The 21,085-nt window shown below is 39.6% G+C and overlaps 1 pseudogene; it reads left to right on the top strand.

Annotated features, from left to right (window-relative positions):
- The first annotated feature begins 2,984 nt into the window (after positions 1–2,984).
- Positions 2,985–20,879, top strand: LOC119733414 (annotated as a pseudogene).
- The last annotated feature ends 206 nt before the right edge of the window (positions 20,880–21,085 follow it).

The raw sequence follows: 21,085 nt of genomic DNA, 5'->3' as shown, positions 1-21,085 counted from the left end.
GGATTCAAGAAGAATGCAGTATTTGCTGTTAATCGTATCATTTGATTGAATATCATAGATCAATCATTGATTTGATGCTGGGGTTTTCAATGGTGTTTTATAATTCTTTATTTGTTCTTTAATTCGTCTGATGTAAATTCTTATATGTTTAGATTTTATGAATAGTGCTTTTTTGTGTGCAAATTGGGAAGAGGAATTTCACTTTTAGTTGTTTTTGTTTTAATTGTTTTAATATTAAGTGTTTTAATTGTAAAAATTGAAATATTGAAAACTGAATTGAATTGATGTGACAACACATGTAATGTTGGCTTTAAGAGTATATGTGTTGTAAGTAAGCTTAGTAACTAGTTTCTCACTTTTTGGGATTTGAATATAACTTTCTGAGACTTTAAACCTTATATTTTAGACGCATTTCGAGAGTTATGGATTTACATTTTGTTTTCAATTGAAACTTGATTCAGAGATTCTGCTTCTCATATCTAGTTTAAAAAGTCAAATATTTAATCTGGTACGTATTTCACCTTCAATGAAGCTTGAATTACTCGTTTTGAATAAACATGTACGTTTACTTTGGGTGTATATTTGATTGCAGTTTAGTTTGTGTGATTGTAAATACGATTCTTTGGGTTGCTGTTAATCAAATTATTTGAAAGAGAAATTGAATTTTGTTTGTCCTTTATTTTGTGTATTTCCTGTCCGGATCAAAGCCGTGTCATTATAAGGTTTAATGTAATACTGTATAACGACTTCGGGGAAAATAACAAGCAGACACGACGTACAAAGAAAAACACTAATTCAAAATTATGCTAAATGTTGCTTGATGTTGATGTTCCTTTCATGATACGCTATGTGCATCCGTGTGTGTAATGCGGGTCGCAGTTCGCAATCTGCAAATTAAAAAAATCTCGATTTGCCCAACTACTTAACATTTTTAAGTTGCTTGGTGATGGTGTTTCTTTTAGGATACATGTAGTGCATCCATACCGTGTGTGCATTGAGGGTCGGAGTTCGCCATCTGCAAATAAACAAAGTTCACTATTCGCCCAAACTACTCAAAATCTTTATCTAAGTCGGTGGAAACCCGGACATGCATAAATGTCCATCAAACGGATTATCGTCTACACAGCTGCCCAGATACCACGGATATATGCGGATTTCAAAGATTGCTCTCAAACAATGTTTCATTTATTACATTGCATTAAGATGTATACATTTTGTTACAATGTATACTTACTTAAAGAGTGGTGAATTCGAATTTGATATTGTGACAATATTGGACAGGACAAATTATAAAGCAACTATTATCACATGCTGTCGTTGAAATACTTTAATTCTGGAAAAGTCTGCATCTGTGTTGTATAGCTATTTAAACAGTCAAAAAATAATTAATACCCCTCCTGGGAAAATGGCTCTGCTGTACAGTAACCAGATAGATTTAACTGTTCTTATAGTAAAACCGGGTTAATTGATAACTGGTAGTTCATCCAGTTTATAAGGGGGTTGGAATTCCAAAACCCGTGTCAAAAGTAGAAAACGTGCAGGAAAGAGCAATAACCCGGTCCGTCTGCAAGATGGGTGGTTTGTTTCAGGCCCTGCTAGTTATAGTCTTTCTTCAAGGATGCCACTGTGGGGAGGTCCGCTCGTCCCATGTCAGAGATTTAACTTTATCTGTGAAGGTGGCTGAGTCTCAGGTCAGTGTCAAGGATCTGAAATACCATTGTGCATTAACATTGGTTTTTCCGAGTTTTATTTCGATATATCCTGATGCATTCTTGTGCAGGAACACCTTATATGTAATATCGTTGGGACAGCCAAACCTAACATCTCCAAAACGCAAGCTTCTCACTATAAAAGACAGTCATTGCTTTACCCGCTACTATTTAAAGAGGTTGTGGAATGCTCGAAGACATTTCCGTCATTTTTCAGGTATATGTAGCCTAAGATGTGATAAAATAAAAACGACTATTGTTTCTGTCATAAAATGAAAACAAAAGGTAATTTTGAGAGCTGTTTTTCAAGTCCTGTCATGCCTGTTTCGACCCGAACGTGCAATTTGTGTCGTTGGGGCAGCAAACAAAACACAGTAAATCGTGACGTAATAAACAGGACTCCCGATGCAGAGTAGCATTAACGAGTCCTGTTTATTACGTCAAGATTTACTGTGTTTTGTTTGCTGCCCGCAACGACGACTTTTACACAAATTGCACGTTCGGGTCGAAACAGGACCTGAAAAACAGCTCTCCAAAGTACCCTTTGTTCTCATTTCATGACAGAAACAATAGTCGTTTTTATTTCATCACACCTTAGGCTAAATATACCCCAAAAATGACGGAAAAGTCTTCGAGCATTCCACAACCTCTTTAACTGAACCAGCCTATTGACTAAGCACTGTAAGCACAGTGTCGAGTGGCAATCCAACCTGGGTAAACTTTGTCTAGTAAACCCTTGAATAGCATAGAGTACACAGTAGGCCTATTTTTTTATAAACATAACGCCAGGAGAGGGCAAAGTCCATAACCAAATATTGGTGACCCGCTCTGAAAAATAACTAGTCTGATGTCACATAATTTGAATCAAGCTTTTGAGATTTTGAAATGGAAACAGTGAACATTTGATCAAACTTGAGATTTTTTGGTTTTGTTTTAGTTTGGTTGTTTGGTAGTTTTAGTTTAAATGTCTTTAAAAAAAATGTTCGAAAAGAACAAAATGTGGATTGTTGATGATTTTTTTAGTTAGTTACAGTATATTTGTCATTTTTAAGCCCTGTTTTCTCCATTGAGACTTTTCTAGTTTTTGTGGAAATTGACAGAATGAAACAAGCACAACAAAGCAGCCAAATGTCATAGAGAGATCCATGACATACCAAATGTAACCTTATTTCATTCTCATTTCATTAACGTAGTTACCTCAAAACGTGAGTTTTGCGAATTCTGACTCAAATTATTGCAGAGCGGGTCACATTTAAACATTTCTTTCCACAGGACACTGTTGATGTTTCACCTAGTCAGCATGATGAACAACCCGCCATTAAGTCGCTGCAGTGCTCAGACTCTGGTAAGCTTCTTTTTCTGTTCAATTCAGATTATTGTTTTTGTCAATTGCCTTACCCAAACTACGGTGAATGGTTAAAACATCCCTTCTACTATTCTACTCCCATTCCATTGGAAAGTAACAGCTCATTAACACTAACCACCTATACATACAGCTAGCCATTACCCCATCACACCGGAGGTGCGGTGCCACTGCGGTGCTTGTACGGCATAAACCGCAGTGGCACCGCCATGATCGCCGTGGTTTCGCAGTGGTTCCGTTATTGATCGCCGTAGCACCGCAGAAAACTGTCAAAACCGCGGACCTTCGCGGTGGCACGGCGCAAACTTTGAACATGTTCAAAACTTCCGCAGTGCCACCGCGGGTTGGGCCAATCCGCAGTGGGATTGCCGCGGCACCGCCATGACCGCCGTGGCACCGTACAAGGACCGCGGTAGGACCTCTATCACCGCCGTGCCTCCGCAGTACAACCACCGTGCAATCGCGAAGGTCCGCGGTTTTGACAGTTTTCCGCGGTGTTACGGCGATCAATGACGGAACCACTGCGGAACTACGGCGATCATGGCGGTGCCACTGCAGTTTATGCCGCACCGCACCTCCGGTGTGACGGGGGTATGACGGGTAGGGTAAAACTTAGCCCCATAAATGTGGCCTATTTACTGGACTGCCGCCGTAAACATAGGCCACACATCCACATGTACAAAAACGTGTCGACTTTGCCAAATTTTGATTTTCACATTTAGGCTTAGTTTGAAATTTCATGTTGAAATTTTGATACGCAAACGTGTAAAAATGAATCTGGAAATTTCACGAAAAATATACATCTGAAAAAGGCAGCACTTTCTGATTAGCCTTTAAAGAGGGTGAGTATGCTTCTAAAGCAAAAAAATCCTACAAACTAAGCCTAAATGTGAAAATCAACATTTGGCAAAGTCGACACGTTTTTGTACATGTGGATGTGTGGCCTATGTTTACGGAGGCAGTCCAGTAAATAGGCCACATTTATGGGGCTAGGTAAAACTATGAAAAACTACTGCCAGTGTCACTACGGTGCTGGCGGTTTTGACCAAAAACCGCAGTGGCACCGCGCCTCCGGTGTGACGGGGTATAAGTAAGAAATATGTGTCGTCGTACCGAAGGATACAGGCACCGCAATTAAGGTGGCTAAACTCGAGCCCATAACGTGAAAAAAATATTCCTAAGGTCGATTTCCAGGACAGTGAGACTGTAGCACACATTGTACTATAACAAAAACCTGACTACACTTTGTGACATGATGAGGTTGCAATATACAGTTAATAAGATGGATGACGTTGCACAAAATTGGACAAAAATGTATCTTTTTTTCTCATAAGCAAGGTCAGTGGTGGGTATGATTTTTTCTTTCTATATCTGATGTCAGATAGAGGACATTTGTTCAATTCCCTGCTTTTTCCCTGCATCTTTGACTTTAATGTGATATTTGTTTTGATTGATATTGGCCTAGCATCCTCTCCTGTTATTGTGGAGACCTGGCCCGATCCAGCAGTCACCAGAATTCCCACCTTCGCCGATTGGACTTTTCATTTCAAATTCAACCAAAACGTGAGTGTGAAAAACTGATCCTTCTATAATATCCATATTTTCGAGCAGAAAGAGCGCTGTAATGGGCGACGCCAGGAATGTTGAGGGGGGGGGGGGTGGTTGGGGCAAAGCACATTTCCCCCCATATCGTTTTACTTTCTCTAGCATGTTCTCAGTTTATTTATATTTTTTCGAGGATGGGTGGGGTAAATTGGCCCACCCTAACCCACTAACACCCCTGCAGACGTCCATTTTGTTAAATGTGTATTACATAATGTTTCCCCCCCCCCTTTTTTTTGTTTTGTTGATGCTTTCCGGGGAAGGGGAGTCTCTCCCCCTTGTCCCCCCCCCCCCCTTCTTGACAGAAACAATAGAAATATCTTCTTTATTGAAGCATTTAAAAGATGAAGTTGTTTGAAAAGATTGTTGTCAAAAAACATTCGATATAGCAATTTTGCGTCAGTCACGTCTTTTGTAACCGTCAAATGGGCGTCAGCGCAGTCTTTGTATTCACTGTTTTGGGGACTTTTGTTGAAAACATGGTGCACTCTGCACAAGCTATCATGGCATAATTGGGACATAATTTCAATGAAAATGCCCCCTGTAGCAGGCTTCCACGTGGTGGCAAAGGTGGCGGCATCCGTCAAACGGTGCACATACTTAAACATATCATTGAACAGTGTGTTGCAAACGAATGTACGCAGAACTTAGTGTGTTAAGCTCGCTGCACACGAGAGCTACGTGCCGAGCAAAAAGTCATTCGAGGCAAACAGATAGATATTTGCCTCACGGCCTCGAGAGGCAGAAAACTCAGTAAAAATTTACCGCACACGGTGATATGAGCTACGCTGCTGAGCAAACGGCCTCGAATGACTTTATGCTCATCACGTAGCACTCGTGTGCGGCGAGCTTTACGGAGATATAGTGAGTTCTGCCATAATCCATATTGTGCAAAATTGAATGGAATTCCGCACACAGGTGAATAGGGCGACCAGACCTGCTTTTGTCAAGGTTTACTACAGGGTCGGCGCATGGGTATTTTCAATCGACGCCTCCGCTGGTGACAACGTTCATTTCCCTGCCCCAGACACATTGCAAGTTGTTGTACCCGCGAACTTGAAAGCGCTGCTAGCTGGAGGGCAAGTGTTTCATGTGCTGTTGGATGAGGGCGTAGTGACCGGTCCTGGGCCATGCTATGTTCCATCAGCTGCCGTTACGGACCCCAATTTCTACAAAGTATTGTACAGTGGCTTGCCAGATCGTAAGAACATTATACCATTTGTAGAAGTATGCTTATATCGGTTTATTTTTGACAAGAGTGAAGTGGGGTACAATTGGTTATGTGCAATAAATATAGTTTTTGTGGTGTCCATATGCATGTAAATTGCACGAGGCTTATTCTTGACTTTACTGCATGTTTACTTAAGGTGACTTAACCACTCAACCTCTCCAAAATGATCAGCTCCTTTAGTTTTTTGCTTGATATGATTTGTTTCAAAGACTTCTTTTGTCCAAAATGTAGCTAACAAGAATGAATTGTGTTTATCTTTATATTAAGTCGCACCATTTTGTGGCGCTTTTGATAACAAAATAATGTTGTTTCTGTACTCATGTAGGATACTACGATACTCCGTACAACACAACTTCAGCGCCACCATCAAGTTGCTCTGACACAGGTAAGCTACGGCTGCTTGTAACGCTGTAAGCTTGCGAAGGGCGCCCTCACTGTTGACATGTTTTGATTATTTAAATCAATCGGGTACAATGGAAGTACTAAGACTTGACTACTCATGCGTTAGAGGAACACTTTGACACGTTTGTTACGTTTTATCCTTCCGACTACTTTTTCTTCATATTGTTCGAAAACGATTTGGGCCCAAAGACTAAAGCAACATGTCATGAAAAAAAATCTTTAAAAAGACTACTAGTGTGTGGGAGGGTGCTAATGTTCTAAAGCTCATGCTTTACTCTAAAATGCTTTTGCTATTAAATAAATCTAAGATGTGGTAAACATAACGGCCTACTGTGTCCGATACAGTGCTAAAAAAACTTTACTTAGAAGTTATATAATCCTACCTAGAGTAAATGATGCCAAGAATATGTCTTATAATTATGGGATTCAAACTGTATTTTTGGATGACTGTTGGAAGCTGTGAAATAATTTCCTTTACAGAACGTCCCACTGTCATTCAGTCTTGGCCAGCTGATGGATTTTACTCTTCACTCAGCATAGCTAAACTAACCCTCAAGTATGATCGAGAGGTTAGTATCAAATTGGATTACAGGTAACAATTAACTTTTGTTTGCATTAATTGGTGATTTCACATTTTTTTTAAGAACGCTGGGCTTATACTACGCTTGTCAGAGAGCTTGTAAGAAACTAACTACGTGCTTGCTTGTTGGAAAGGATCCTTTTATGGAATAGCCACTTGCAAGACAAGCGTTATACGATATGTGCGGCGATTAATTGTGCAAAACAAGACTCCGCCATGATCTCCAGATCCTAACCATTCAGCGAGCGCCTTCTATCGAGTCTTCGGTGACCCGTTGTTTTGTTATCGAAGAGCGTGGCAGATCAAGTGCAAATCAACAGCTTGGACCGAATGTTTGCTCGAAACGAATTTACAATTTCTAAAGTTAACACCAAATGGCTGCTTACCCGGATAGCATTAAATTTACATGTTCATATATATCAGGCGTTCTGTGCACACGTGAATATCTGAGACTAATGGCCTGCTTACCAGTTCAATTGTCTGCAAATTAGCAGTTGGCACTGCACTTGATGCTCTTGATGTAATTCCCATTACACGTATTTGACACCACATGAAAGATTAATGACGAGTAGTAATTCATATTTTCCGGGGCCACATTTTGCTAGAAGAAAGAAAGATAACAAGTTTTACTACTAGTACGTTATTTAACTATTGTTTGTGGACGAGCCATCTGTCCAACAAATGTGTCCTTTAAATAACTACTTGAATTTGTAATTGTTAATTGGTTTTTGTTATGATTTTGAAGAATACGTTTAAATAACTCAACCATTAACATTCTTTTACCATCGCTGTATCTTATCATTCTAATGCTGGAAAGTTGTGCCCTAAATGAACTGAATAAGTCAAAAGTGATCCACTGAATTGCCACTCAATCAGTACATTTTGATTGTTCCCATAGTCTTTTGCTAACATACTGAGGATCGTGTATTTTGGTGTATTTTCTTCCAACTATTCATTAGGTCACGGTGGCTCAGGGCCTAACAGGTGTTTACATATACAGACGACATGCTTGGCAGGCTGCCCAGAACTGCAAAATCGTCCAGACGGCTGTAGACACAATAGAAACAGACTGTTATTCGTCGATGAATTTGGATCTACATGATTTGGATGGTAATGGAGTGTTTACCATTATAATGGCTGAGGATGTAGTGACTGGTCCTGCCCCTTGTAATGCTCCTTCTGGTTGGCTTGCTATCACACTGTACACCGGCTCACCACCAGGTAGGTATCTGTTTTACACTTGACTGCTGTGGTGTGGAACATTTTTTTTAAATTCTTTGGCCTCTCTGGTGATAAACTGCCATGTCACATTGCGTGTATAGCAGTCACCAGTTGTATTCTGATACCATGTGATGGTGTCCACCTGCCTTGCTTTGTTGGAAGTGTCAAAAACAACAAAATCTGTATGTAATGTTACTACTGTAGATTCTTTAGTACTTCTTCAGGGAAAATAATCCGCTCTTCATAGATTTGGAATATTTCTGCTTCCTAATACAAGCCATGAGAATTCATAACATCACACGTTATCTACACGATTGTTTTTATGGGAGCTATAGTAAGTGCAACATTCGTTCCTACATTCCATTATTAAGCGCATATAAAAACAACTATATCACACATCAGGACGGTAGGCCTTTTATAATTTTTCGAATAGGCAGTTCGGGTAATAACGTGGGGATACATACAGGCGTAAAAAGTTATTCACATAAGTTTATTTGTTGCCATGACATAAACGTACTCTTTCAGTTTGATTATGATCTAAATTTAGATGACAGCAGATTGGACAGTGTGATAAATAAAAAACATGGGATGAAATGACTAATAAAGGCGTTGTGTTTTCTGCATCATTTTGACACAGCTACTGATGGGGCCCCAACATATGAATACACCACCGAGCAGTTTGGAGACTGGACCACACCATGGCAGTCAGGTGACAACCCAGGCTTCCAGCCAACAACCGAATATTGGCCAACAACCCAGGAAGGTGTAGTATACTCAACTTCCATGATAATGCTAGACAGAAAGTTTTTAACTCACCCACCTATGTATATAACACTCTAGTAACTTGTTGGAATCAACTTCCAATAGTCAGTTGGCGTAGATTGAATGTTCGACAACATTCTGACTGACTGGTCCAAAGCACCAAACTTGGCAGATATATTCTTATAGCGAAGACTTTAACTCGAAGGAAGGTTGTGAAAACTACTCCACTTTCAAAACAATACACGACAGAACAAACTATTAACTCACCCACCTACTCATACACTGTAAGTTGGTTAAAACACTGTTTGGCAATGTTATTGACCCAATATTGGTTTGAACTTACCTTGTTGTTGGTTTATTTGGGTAACAATTGACCAACTGTTGGGAAGAATTGTGAAAAACGTCGTTAATGTTGAGCATGAAACTCATTCGGCTGAATATATTTATTGCTATTATCACCAGTAAATGAGAAAGAAAAATCGATATGGAAACCATGTAAGCAAGTCCAGATGTCCAAAATGCAGTGAAATGGGCACCGAATCCCACTGAAAGTCCCCTTGTGTGGCTAATTTGGAAGAATCGTATATTCCATATCAATCTGTGAGAACATCAACTACTATTACCATCATCATTAGCATACTCAAAAGTGTCGTTTTCACTCATGTCAGATAAATATTTTCTACATTTAAGACATCTTAATGGGGTTTACTACGTACCTAAAGTAAAGCGGGGACATTCATGTTCAAATAACATACTTGTAACGTTGCATCAGACTAGTAGAAGCACGAACAGGAAAATTCACTTTCTGTGAAATGTTGACGATCATGTTGCTCAAGCAAGGTTGAGAACAAACTTAATTCGTGCCATGTTTCGGGACGCCATGTGATGTTAGACTTATGTTACTTTTACATGTTTAGGCATTGCGATAAACATGTAACATCTAAATTTAGATGACAGCAGATTGGACAGTGTGATAAATAAAAACATGGGATGAAATGATTAAGAAAGGTGTTATGTTTTCTGCATCATTTTGACACAGCTACTGATGGGGCCCCAACATACGCATACACCACCGAGCAGTTTGGAGACTGGACGACGGTGACAACCCAGGCTTCCAGCCAACAACCGAATATTGGCCAACAACCCAGGAAGGTGTAGTATACTCAACTTCCATGATATGCAGGACAAAAGTTTTTTAACTCGCCCACCTATGTATATAACACTCTGGTAACTTGTTGGACTCAACTTCCAATAGTCAGTTGGCGTAGATTGAATGTTCGACATCATTCTGACTGTCTGGTCCAAAGCACCAAACTTGGCAGATATATTCTTATAGCGAAGACTTTAACTCGCAGGAAGGTTGTAAAAGCTACTCCACTTCCAAAACAATACACGACAGAACAAACTATTAACTCACCCACCCACCCATACACTGTAAGTTGGTTAAAGCACTGTTAGGCAATGTTATAGACCTAACATTGGTATGAAATTACCTTATTGTTGGTTTATGTGGGTAACAATTGACCAACTGTTGGGAAGAATTTTGAAAAACGTCATTAATGTTGAGCATGAAACTCATTCGGCTAAATATTTTTTGCTATTATCACCTTGAGTAAGAGAGAAACAAAAATCGATTTGGAAATCTTGTAAGCAAGTCCAGACGTCCAAAACGCGGTTGTCTAAATGGGCATTGAATCCGGCTGAGAATCGCCTTGTGTGACCTAATTGGAAGAATCGTATATTCCAAATCAACCTGTACACCATTAACTATTATAATCATCATCATTGACATACTCAAAAGTGTAGTTTTTCACTCACGTCAGATAATTACATTTAACACATCTTAATTGGGTTTACTACGTATCTAAAGTAAAACGGGGACATTCATGTTCGTAACATTGTATCAGACTTGTATAAGTACGAATAGGGATATTCACTTTCTGTGAAATGTTGACCATCATGTTGCTCAAGCAAGGTTGAGAACAAAATTAATTCGTGCGATGTTTCGGGACGCCATGTGATGTTAGACTTATATGTTACATATTTATCACAATGCCTAAATATGTAAAATCTCATGATCTCATTTATCAGACAAGTTAATAACTACCAGTTAATTTATTTTCTAAATAACCTCGTTATGTAGTTACAGAATCACCGTATAGAGTGCCAGCAACAACTCCATGGCCGGACTGTGCAGGTTTGGGTAAGAGGTTTTTTCCCTTCTAATTTTACAGTTGGTTATCAAAAGTCCTAGCGTTTGATTCCTAGCTCCATTTACTACAAATTTGGGAAACAATCAATATCTTATTTCTTTGTTTCCCTTGATCGCAGGCCCTTAAAAAAATTCTAACGAAATCGTTTGCTCTAACCTTAGGTCTAAGAAACCATATTCCTTCACAGAACTCTGAAATCTGATGAAATGGAATGACATTCTCTCTGATTGAATTAAGTTGCAAAAATGCAAAATCGGAAAACCTATATTACAGCCCAGAATCTGACCCTCACAGGGGTTGGACTGTCAATACAATAAATTCTGAATAGTTTAAGATGGCATGCATGCAATTATACATTCTTTTAGACCGTCAAGCAAAAACTGTTCACGTGGCATTAACAGCTGAACCCAGCTATACACCCCTCCATCATGAACAAAAGTACCAGTAGCTCTTCTCTCCCGTGTCTGTATGTGTGAATGTCACAACTTAAAATTGTCACAGTGGGTACATCTTTCAATTCAGATACCTCTTATCACTTAGCCTCGAGTCATTACTGTGTAGGCATGTCAGTTGTACCCATATTAATACATAAGGTATTGATTGATGTTTCTATAGCATATCCTGCTGTCGTTGAGGCCTGGGCTGACGCTACAGTCAGCCCTTATTATAGCTGGATCTGGAATTTCAGGTTTGATCAACATGTGAGTATACTAGCCAACGAGGTAGTCATGCTCAAGTGTGTGAGGATAGATGATGTATCATGTTCCATGGTTCAAGTAATCATTTCAAAGCTTTTATTTTTGTTTATTTATGCATGTCTGCAGCGATGCAAATAAGGTAGTAATAAATTAAAAGTTCAAGAACTTCCCTTTAAAATGGAACAGAGATGTCGAGTCATCACAAATCCATCACAAGTCTTCCAGTCCCAATTCAGATCACATGCTATATGAATGAGCTTTGACAAAGGCATTCCTTTGTTGTTGTTCATCCGTTATTTCTTGTGACTGGACTGAACTCACTGCCATTGAAATTCAAATTGCAGATAACCAAGGCAACAGGCTCCAGTTGGGTCTATGCTAATTTCTACGAAAGCAGCGGACAGTTTAGATTAGGAATCCCTACCTGGGTTACTTACAACGTCCGATTTCCAGCTCCCGACACGCTACAAGTTCTAGTCCATGGGCCAAGTTACCTTCCCATAGGACAGGAATATTATGTCCTACTTGATGAAGGTGCAGTAAATGGCGCAGCTCCATGCTATATACCATCTGCCGCTGTCACTGATATATACCTTTGTAGAGCTGTGTATGGTGTTGCACCAAATGGTGAGGTTCAAACGTTTGAGTTTATCAGATTACAACGTATGCCTAATCGACTAACCTCATTTGTTTACGGTCTTGTAACCAATGAGGTTCAAACGGTAAATTTGCTATAGCCTATCAGATTACTACGTATGCCTATCGACTTATATCGGTGTTGTACCAAATTGTGAGGTTAAAACATTGAATTTCTTATCCGATAACTAAGTCAATTGGTAAGCTGACCAAAACAAAAGAACTAAATTGAATGGCGTTGTCAATTTTGGAATTTGTTTCACAGCTACTGATGAGGTCCTTATATACACCACTCATGTACTTGAGGATTCAACCACATCATCGGAATCTGACGACCCTACCAAACAGCCTACAGAATTCACAACAGAGGAGATCGGATGGTCTACCCACCAACCCCGAATGACTCAACCACCCCTCTTGCCATCAATGGACTGCTCCGATTCTGGCATGACGGTCTTCATCCCTCGTTCTGTGATTGGTGATGCCCTGTCGTCTCATTTGCATTTTCTTGACCCGGCGTGCGTCGATAGTCATCATATCACCACCCACGTTAAGATTGCAACAACTTACGACCGATGTGGAACTTTCATGGAGGTATATTCTAAAATATTATTATGGTTTCTAATTTTTTTGTACAGCTTTCATTTTAGTTCTTAACGTGCCTTTGTGAAAGTTAACTGCAAAAGTTTACCCAAAAGTCAAATGGGCTGAGCTGAACAAAGAAATTGACTGTAGCGGTTTTGAACCAGCGACCTCCTGATTGCCATTCCGGTGCTCTACCAACTGAGATATCCAGCCTTTTGTTGGTGGTCGATTTCTTTGTGCAACGCATTAAAACAATGTTACAACGCAACAATTGTTGGCGTCATGTTGTGGTCTTTTTGAAAGTTTGGCATATACAAACTGTGAGGTTAGTGATATATACATTGTTTGCTGCAATTGTCGTGATTAGCTGAAAAAAATACCTTGAAATAGATATACCAAGGTTTCATGATTCTATTTTGAAATGTGCGTTAAAACGTTTCCTTGTGGTATGTTTGCAACATCACTTGTTTTCGTTTGTTTTCTGGCAGGTTCATGGAGACAGTGTGATTTTTTCAACGTCATCCACGATGAGGCTGTCCCTGTCGAACCAGGCAGTGTTATAACCCGAGACCGAGATATCGAGATTCCAGTCCAGTGCATCATGGATTTGGAAGGGTTCGCTGAAATAAGGTGGGTCTGGATGAAGTAGGCTGGGTTAGAACCCACGACAGAGAGACTGAAAGATTGAGATTTCTGTCCAGTGCATGATGGACGTAGAAGCAGTGTTGTTGTGGTGTCCATCACAAGTCCTTTCACAAGTCCTTTCATAAAGTTGCTGCGTGAACAATGACAAAAGAATGCTTTTGTAACAGTTCACTTGAGTAACTAGTGACTTGACTTTAAAAGACTGAAGGACTTTTGATGAACTTGTGATGGACTCGACTATAACATTGCTTTGAAGCTAAATTTATTTGGAGTCTTGAGGTTATACCTCGAGACCAGGTGTTTGGATTCCAGTGTAGCACTTACATTATGGATATTGAAGGAATCGTTGTGGGTTGACTGGAATGAAACCGGGTTATAACCTGAAACCTAGATGTTGGGATTGCAATCAATACATCATGGATGTTAAACGGACTGCACAGATAGGATGGATTGGCGGTGCCCATATAAACAAAACCGTTGGTCAAATGTACATTAGACAATGAAGAGAATGCAAAACAAGGATTGAGTTGGAAGGAAGGACATAGGCCAGGAAATAACCAGAGACAAGATATTGATATTCTGTCCAGTGATTCATGAACCTTGAAGGGATTACAAAACTAGGGTGGGTTCAAGTGGGATGGAAATAAGGAAGGTTATAACCTGATACCTAGCTGTTGAAATTCGAGTCTAGTGCATTATATATGAAACTAGAACAGATGTCTAAAATAGAGTTGGGTTGAAGGGGGTTAGCAGGGTTACAACCAACAATGCATGAAATGTCAGTATAATACACTTTTGTTCCGAACAAAATGTCTAGTAAAAACTGAATAATGATCGCCATTGTTTACACTAGCAGACATTTCTGTCCGTAGGCTATCTTAAGCTTTTCAGACTTTTCTGGTTCATAGTGTGAACTAGGATAGGTTGGAAGGAACCATGTTGGAACCCGAGACCATACTGGTTGTTAGTCATGTGATGCATCATGGCCATTGAAGGGAATGGATTGCTGAACTAGGTTCTGATGAGGAAACCAGGCATATGAGGCTAGAGTCCCTGTGATCATATACTTAAGAGGATTTAACTGGGCTATAAGGTAGGTTGGAGGGAACCAATCAAATGGGGTGAAATAACTAGAGACTATTATTATGATTACTGAGAGAACCAATCAGATGAGGTGATATAACCAGGGACTAAGGTATTATGATTACTGAGGGAACCAGTCAGATGAGGTGATATAACCTGAGACTAAGGTATTATGATTACTGAGGGAACCAATCAGATGAGGTGATATATTAAACCAGAGACCAAGGTATAATGATTACTGAGGGAACCGATCAGATGAGGTGATATAACCAGAGACTATTATTATGATTACTGAGGGAACCAATCAGATGAGGTGATATAACCAGGGACTAAGGTATTATGATTACTGAGGGAACCAATCAGATGAGGTGATATAACCAGAGACTAAGGTATTATGATTACTGAGGAAACCAATCAGATGAGGTGATATAACCAGAGACTAAGGTATTATGATTACTGAGGGAACCAATCAGATGAGGTGATATATTAAACCAGAGACCAAGGTATAATGATTACTGAGGGAACCGATCAGATGAGGTGATATAACCAGAGACTATTATTATGATTACTGAGGGAACCAATCAGATGAGGTGATATAACCAGGGACTAAGGTATTATGATTACTGAGGGAACCAATCAGATGAGGTGATATAACCAGAGACTAAGGTATTATGATTACTGAGGAAACCAATCAGATGAGGTGATATAACCAGAGACTAAGGTATTATGATTACTGAGGAAACCAATCAGATGAGGTGATATAACCAGAGACTAAGGTATTATGATTACTGAGGGAACCAATCAGATGAGGTGATATAACTAGAGACTAAGGCACTCTGATTACTGAGGGAACCAATCAGATGAGGTGATATAACTAGAGACTAAGGTATTATGATTACTGAGGGAACCGATCAGATGAGGTGATATAACCAGAGACTAAGGTATTATGATTACTGAGGGAACCGATCAGATGAGGTGATATAACCTGAGACTAAGGTATTATGATTACTGAGGGAACCAATCAGATGAGGTGATATATTAAACCAGAGACCAATGTATAATGATTACTGAGGGAACCAATCAGATGAAGTGATATAACCAGAGACTATAAGGTATTATGATTCTAATCCAGTGCATGGATTTGGATCGCTGACCTGGGTTGATTGAAGAACTCAGGCAGAGTTAAACCCAAGACCTAGATATTATATTCCAGTCCAGTGAATGATGCACATGGATGCTAACTTACGTAGGTTGAAATTCAGGAATGACCAGGCTGTGGTAACCCAAGATTTAAATATTAAGAATTGAGGCTAGTGCATCTTTGACTTTAAGTAAAGGATCACTGGACTCACTGGGGTGGTTTGGAGGAAAGCAGTAAGAGGTGCAACCTGAGACCAAGATATTGACGGTATTGATTTTTCATCTTTTCATAATGCAGTTTCCGTCCGGATACCTCCAAGATCACATTCCGCGAGGATGGCTTCGGCTCCTTCAACTTCTCTCTCAGACTTTACCATGGCAACGATTACACCACGCCCTACCAGCCTGCTGACTACCCCGTCCACGTCGCGATGGGAAACAAGCTCTACTTCGAGGCTCGTACTTGGAGCGAGCCTGGACTGGAGCTGTTTGTGCAGACGTGTCGCGCCACGCCTTCCTCCAACTCGGATGATTTTCATCGTTACACTTTCATCCAAGATGGGTGAGTTAATGGATTCTATGAGTAAATAAAATCGAGTAATGTGTTGTCTCACAACAAGAGCATGTTCAGGCTCACTTAGACTAACTACTAGTTCCTCTGCCGAGGTAGTGTTACCAAAAGAGTTATTTTCTGGGTAGGGGATCAGAAAACGATTGTTGTGTACTATAAATCTTTTGGTCCATGTACATCAATTTAATCATAATCAACAAAAGTCACACACCAGTCGTCACACCGTCAAACACAATCGTAGCCCCGCCCCCACCCCCTTAAAAAATATACCTTGGGGATTTCCCATGGGATCGCCTTGGCGATTTTCCATGGGATCACAATGGAGATTTCCCACGGTGATCCATGGTGTTTTGGACCCAACGTACCACATGGACTTCCCATGTAGCAAGGGATTTGAATGTTTCACCACGGGTTTTATTACCATGGAAAAATGGTGTCCATGGGGCATGATGGCGTTTCTTTAGCTGTGCATGGTGTTCCTATTATATGGGACACCATGAATCCTGTGTTTCCCATAGGCTCCCATGGGGATCCCATGTTCTCGCCATGGGACATTTTTCTCAGGGCACCCACCCCAAGAAAACAACAATAGAAAGCAAAAGGCTTCTTACCATGTTTCTGAACAAAATGGATGTCAACTCATTTTCAGAGTCAAGTACAGGCCTTTTGTCCTATTTGTTTAAAATCTGGGCTAGGAAGTTGTGGTACCCTGTGCTTCCTTTGATTCTACACAGGAACCACAGAGAGAAACAATTATGACCTTCTTGATCTTATGCCCAAGCGTGTAATTGACATTTAGAAGATCTTTTATTTTCAATTAAACTGTCACAGAGTCTTGACCACCCATTTTGCTGACCTTGTATCTAATTTTTATTGTGCAGGTGCATCGAGGACAACACAGTGGTGTTCCATCCATCAGACGACCCGGACGTAGAACGTTTTGAGATTGATGCCTTTGCATTCGTAGATGCCCTACCTCAGCCTGTGGTAGGTGTTAAATCTTTTTGAGGTTTAACAATTGTGCATGAACTATAGCGGGCGCTGTATAGCGAAGCAGCAAGGTCAAAAAAAGAAAAGTGCCTTTGTTGTTTGACCTGTACTGTGCATATGTTGTACTGTAGTAGAGTTGGAGTGGTCTTACATACCAATCAAATCTAGTAAGGCTGGGAACATAGAATGAAACCCTTATAGAGCAGGTTCTAATTGTTTTCTTGCTTGTTTAGTTGCCAATATTCTTATATAAATGACAAAGCGTGCATACTGTACAACTGTACAGAGTGTGCCAAAAGAGTGAAACTGTTGGAAAAACAATGAATAAACACAGTTTAATTGTTTTTTTTCTTTAATGAAATTAAATATTACATTAAAGCCTGACTATACTTCAGTTCACCCCTTTTTACCCCATGCCATTTGGGTCTCTAGATCCAAAAATACAATCCATTAAGTGAAAGGGTGTAAATTTTACTTAGGTCACTCCCACCTGTGGTGTCATTAACTTCAATGCCCATTCAATACATATTCAGTGCTCAACCCAGATTTAGCATGTCCAACGAGTGGATTGGCAAATGGTCAGGCTTTAATCCGATAAAAAAGTTTATTGAAGAAAAAGCAATTAACAGTTTTAATTATTTGTTTGCCTGAATGTGGAATTTTGTTTGACACACTCTGTAGTTACTTTCAATTACATAACAGATTTGGAATGGTTTAACACCAAGGCTTGGCATTCATAATAAAAATCAAATAGAGCAAGTTTCTCACTGTTCTTTGGAAAATTCCAAATCTTAAGTTAATTTCTTGTTTGTTTCACTATGTTCTTATTCATATATCTGCCAGGCACCATGTCATAGACCTACGGTTGCATGTCAGGTTAATTATTTATTTATTTATTTCTTATTGATCCTGGGTGATCCACTGAGTGAGAAAAAAATCACTGATCTTCCGTGGATCCCAGCTCATCACTACTGGACAGCAGGATTTTCAAAATCTCAGTGGGCTCAGATTTAAAAAGCCAAGAGTTTCAAGGGGGGACTGAGGCTAATGATTGTAGTTGATGCACACAGACACAAATGATTCTTTTCCATCTGAATACTAGGGACCTAGATGTTGTAACTTAATGTCTCAAGTTTTATCTAAATTCCAAATCTGTTCCTTCTTTATAGGTGTACGTCCATTGTGACATGGTTCTGTGTAACTCCACTGATGCATACTCGCGCTGTGCCATCGGATGTCCAACTAGAAGCATGAACTTACTCCCCGGTGTGCACAGACGCCATGCCAGATCTGCGTCTGGTTCCCGCGCTTATGCCATCACGCAGGGACCCATATCTGTGATGGAAGATGGGGGGAAAGGTAGGGAAAGGAGGAGGGGTAGGTTATGAAACATGAAGCATGACTAGGGTGGGGATGGGTAGGATGGTAGGGTGTAAGTGTTAGTCAAAATTTTTGGGACTCTCACTACTGTGTTTGAGAGTGCCAAACATAAGATAGTAAAAGCATGCAGTACAATAGACTGACAAATGAAACAACCAGTCCAACACAACACCCCTTTAGTACTGTATCAATCAAACATGTCAAATGAGAAATCCTGTACCTAGTCTATATTACTACACATTATTTACTTCTGCACATAGTCATGCTACAAGACTACTGAAAGTAGGTCTTTTTAAAATAGTTGGACATGTACCTGTCTAGCTTTGCCCTTGAGCTTCAAAATGAAACTACTTAGCTTCACTCTAAGATCCAAAATGTTGACGAAAAAAATTCCTTGAAAATTTGAATTGAGACCTCAAACTTGGTTAGTGAAAAACTGAGGACATAGTCTTTACCTCATGTGAATTTTGGAGAAATGTGTTCACTATAGAGTTAGTATATTATAAGTCAGACTGATTTTGTTTTGCATGTTTTTCTGCACTCAATGTTCAAGACTTGTGTATATTCAGAGATAGTTGTGGGTGGGATAGGGAGGGGCAAATAGATAGGGTGGGTGATATTGGGTAGGTTGGCATGGAGTGGGGTTAAGGAATGAATTGTGTAGAGAGTACTGTTGGAATAGAGGGGTGGAATGTAGGAGATGGGATGGTGTAGGTGGGGTTCATTATTTTGATCTAATATTGGGTCATGATGGCATACATGTATAAAAAGTGTGGAGCATGGTCAGGTGGGGATAGAATACGGTAGAGTGGGTTGGAAAAGTGTATATGCAGGGATGGGCTTTCTAGGTTTGATTGGGATGAATGTAGTGAACATGGAAGTTTGTTTCAATAGAGGGCAGTAGGGTCCACAATTCCCGAGAGGTCCCAAAGTTGGATTCGTGTACAAAACATATGGGAGGTCTTCCTAAAAAGTACAAAGAAAAGAGGGACAACAGAGGGTCCCTAATTGCAGGCAAATACACACTTGGGTGTGTGATTTGTGTCAAGTGCAGATGGGGTGGATATTCTAGGATGGTCAGGTTGGGATGGTAAAAGATGGGTGGGGTTTAAAGGATGTGCCAACAATTCAAAATATGTGCATTACAGTTGAATAGGTTGAGTCGGATACTGGCATTTCTGCTTAAAAAATATTAGCATGTGTACGTGTTTGTTTGTTTTTTTCTCAGAAGGAAGTGAGATGTCGTCCGTTCAGTTGCCAATCCTTCTGACTACTGTCTGCCTATTGGTTGGCTGCGTGCTTGTACTCGGCACACTGACTGTCGTTATGCGTAAACGCACCCAACGACTTCAATTGTACTCGCCACTGGCCACTGAAGAAAACTAGTTACAGGAACTGTCTACTAGTCTGAGTTCATCAAAGGAAATCATTAATCCATATTTCTCAATTATATTTGAAGAATATTTAAGAGAAATCAAGAACAATAAAAGTAAAAAAGTATTATGCTGTTAGGCATGGGTGATATTCAATAGAAATTTTTTTGATGCAGCAAAATTATACACAGTGCAGTCTGTCAGTTAAGTTGTCCTTAATTTCAATATTAACATATCGTGTTCAAATAAAAATAACTGGCTAAGAAGAGTAGTAAGCATATATTTTTTTCTTTAAACTCGTTTGGCAAAATTAATCAGTTTCGATAATTGTGACTAAAGTTTTTTTAATTTAGTTTTTTTCCACATTTTTCTTCTTAGTAGCAGTAGAAAAATGGCTAATTACCCGAAAATTAAAGCATATGCCCTGCCGATTCGGTGAGAAAAAAAACTAGCTGAAACTTGCGACTTGAGTGGCTCACGATTTTTGAGCATCCCTAATGAAATTGAATGAAATTTGTATCATTAGCAATGTTGCATTGATATAGTATAGTCAAAAAAGTTGAGAAAAAAAATTGTCATTTTTTTTTAATTATCGTTTAACCATTAATTTTTCACAAGCTAATTACTCACGGCTTACATGTCAATTGCGTAGAAATTAATAGATAAATAAATCGTCGAATTAATGTTGTTGCAAATGTCGTTTGATTGCTTTTTATTTTCTTTGTTTAAACACATTTTTTTTGTATTTTCACTAATTAGTCGGGAAAAGGGAGTTATAGATCGATTTAAGACTACTTGCAGCTTTAAGGTAAATTACAAAGCGTTGGAGGATATGACTTCGCCCCTTTTTTTCCACTTTGTTCCCCCTCCTATTTGTATTTTTTATTGTGCTTGTCCGAGC

This window comes from Patiria miniata, unplaced genomic scaffold (assembly GCF_015706575.1).
Source record: "Patiria miniata isolate m_02_andy unplaced genomic scaffold, ASM1570657v1 HiC_scaffold_25, whole genome shotgun sequence".
NCBI lineage: Eukaryota > Metazoa > Echinodermata > Asteroidea > Valvatida > Asterinidae > Patiria > Patiria miniata.
The sequence above is the reverse complement of the archived record's forward strand: the minus strand, read 5'-3'. Positions and strand labels throughout refer to the sequence as shown.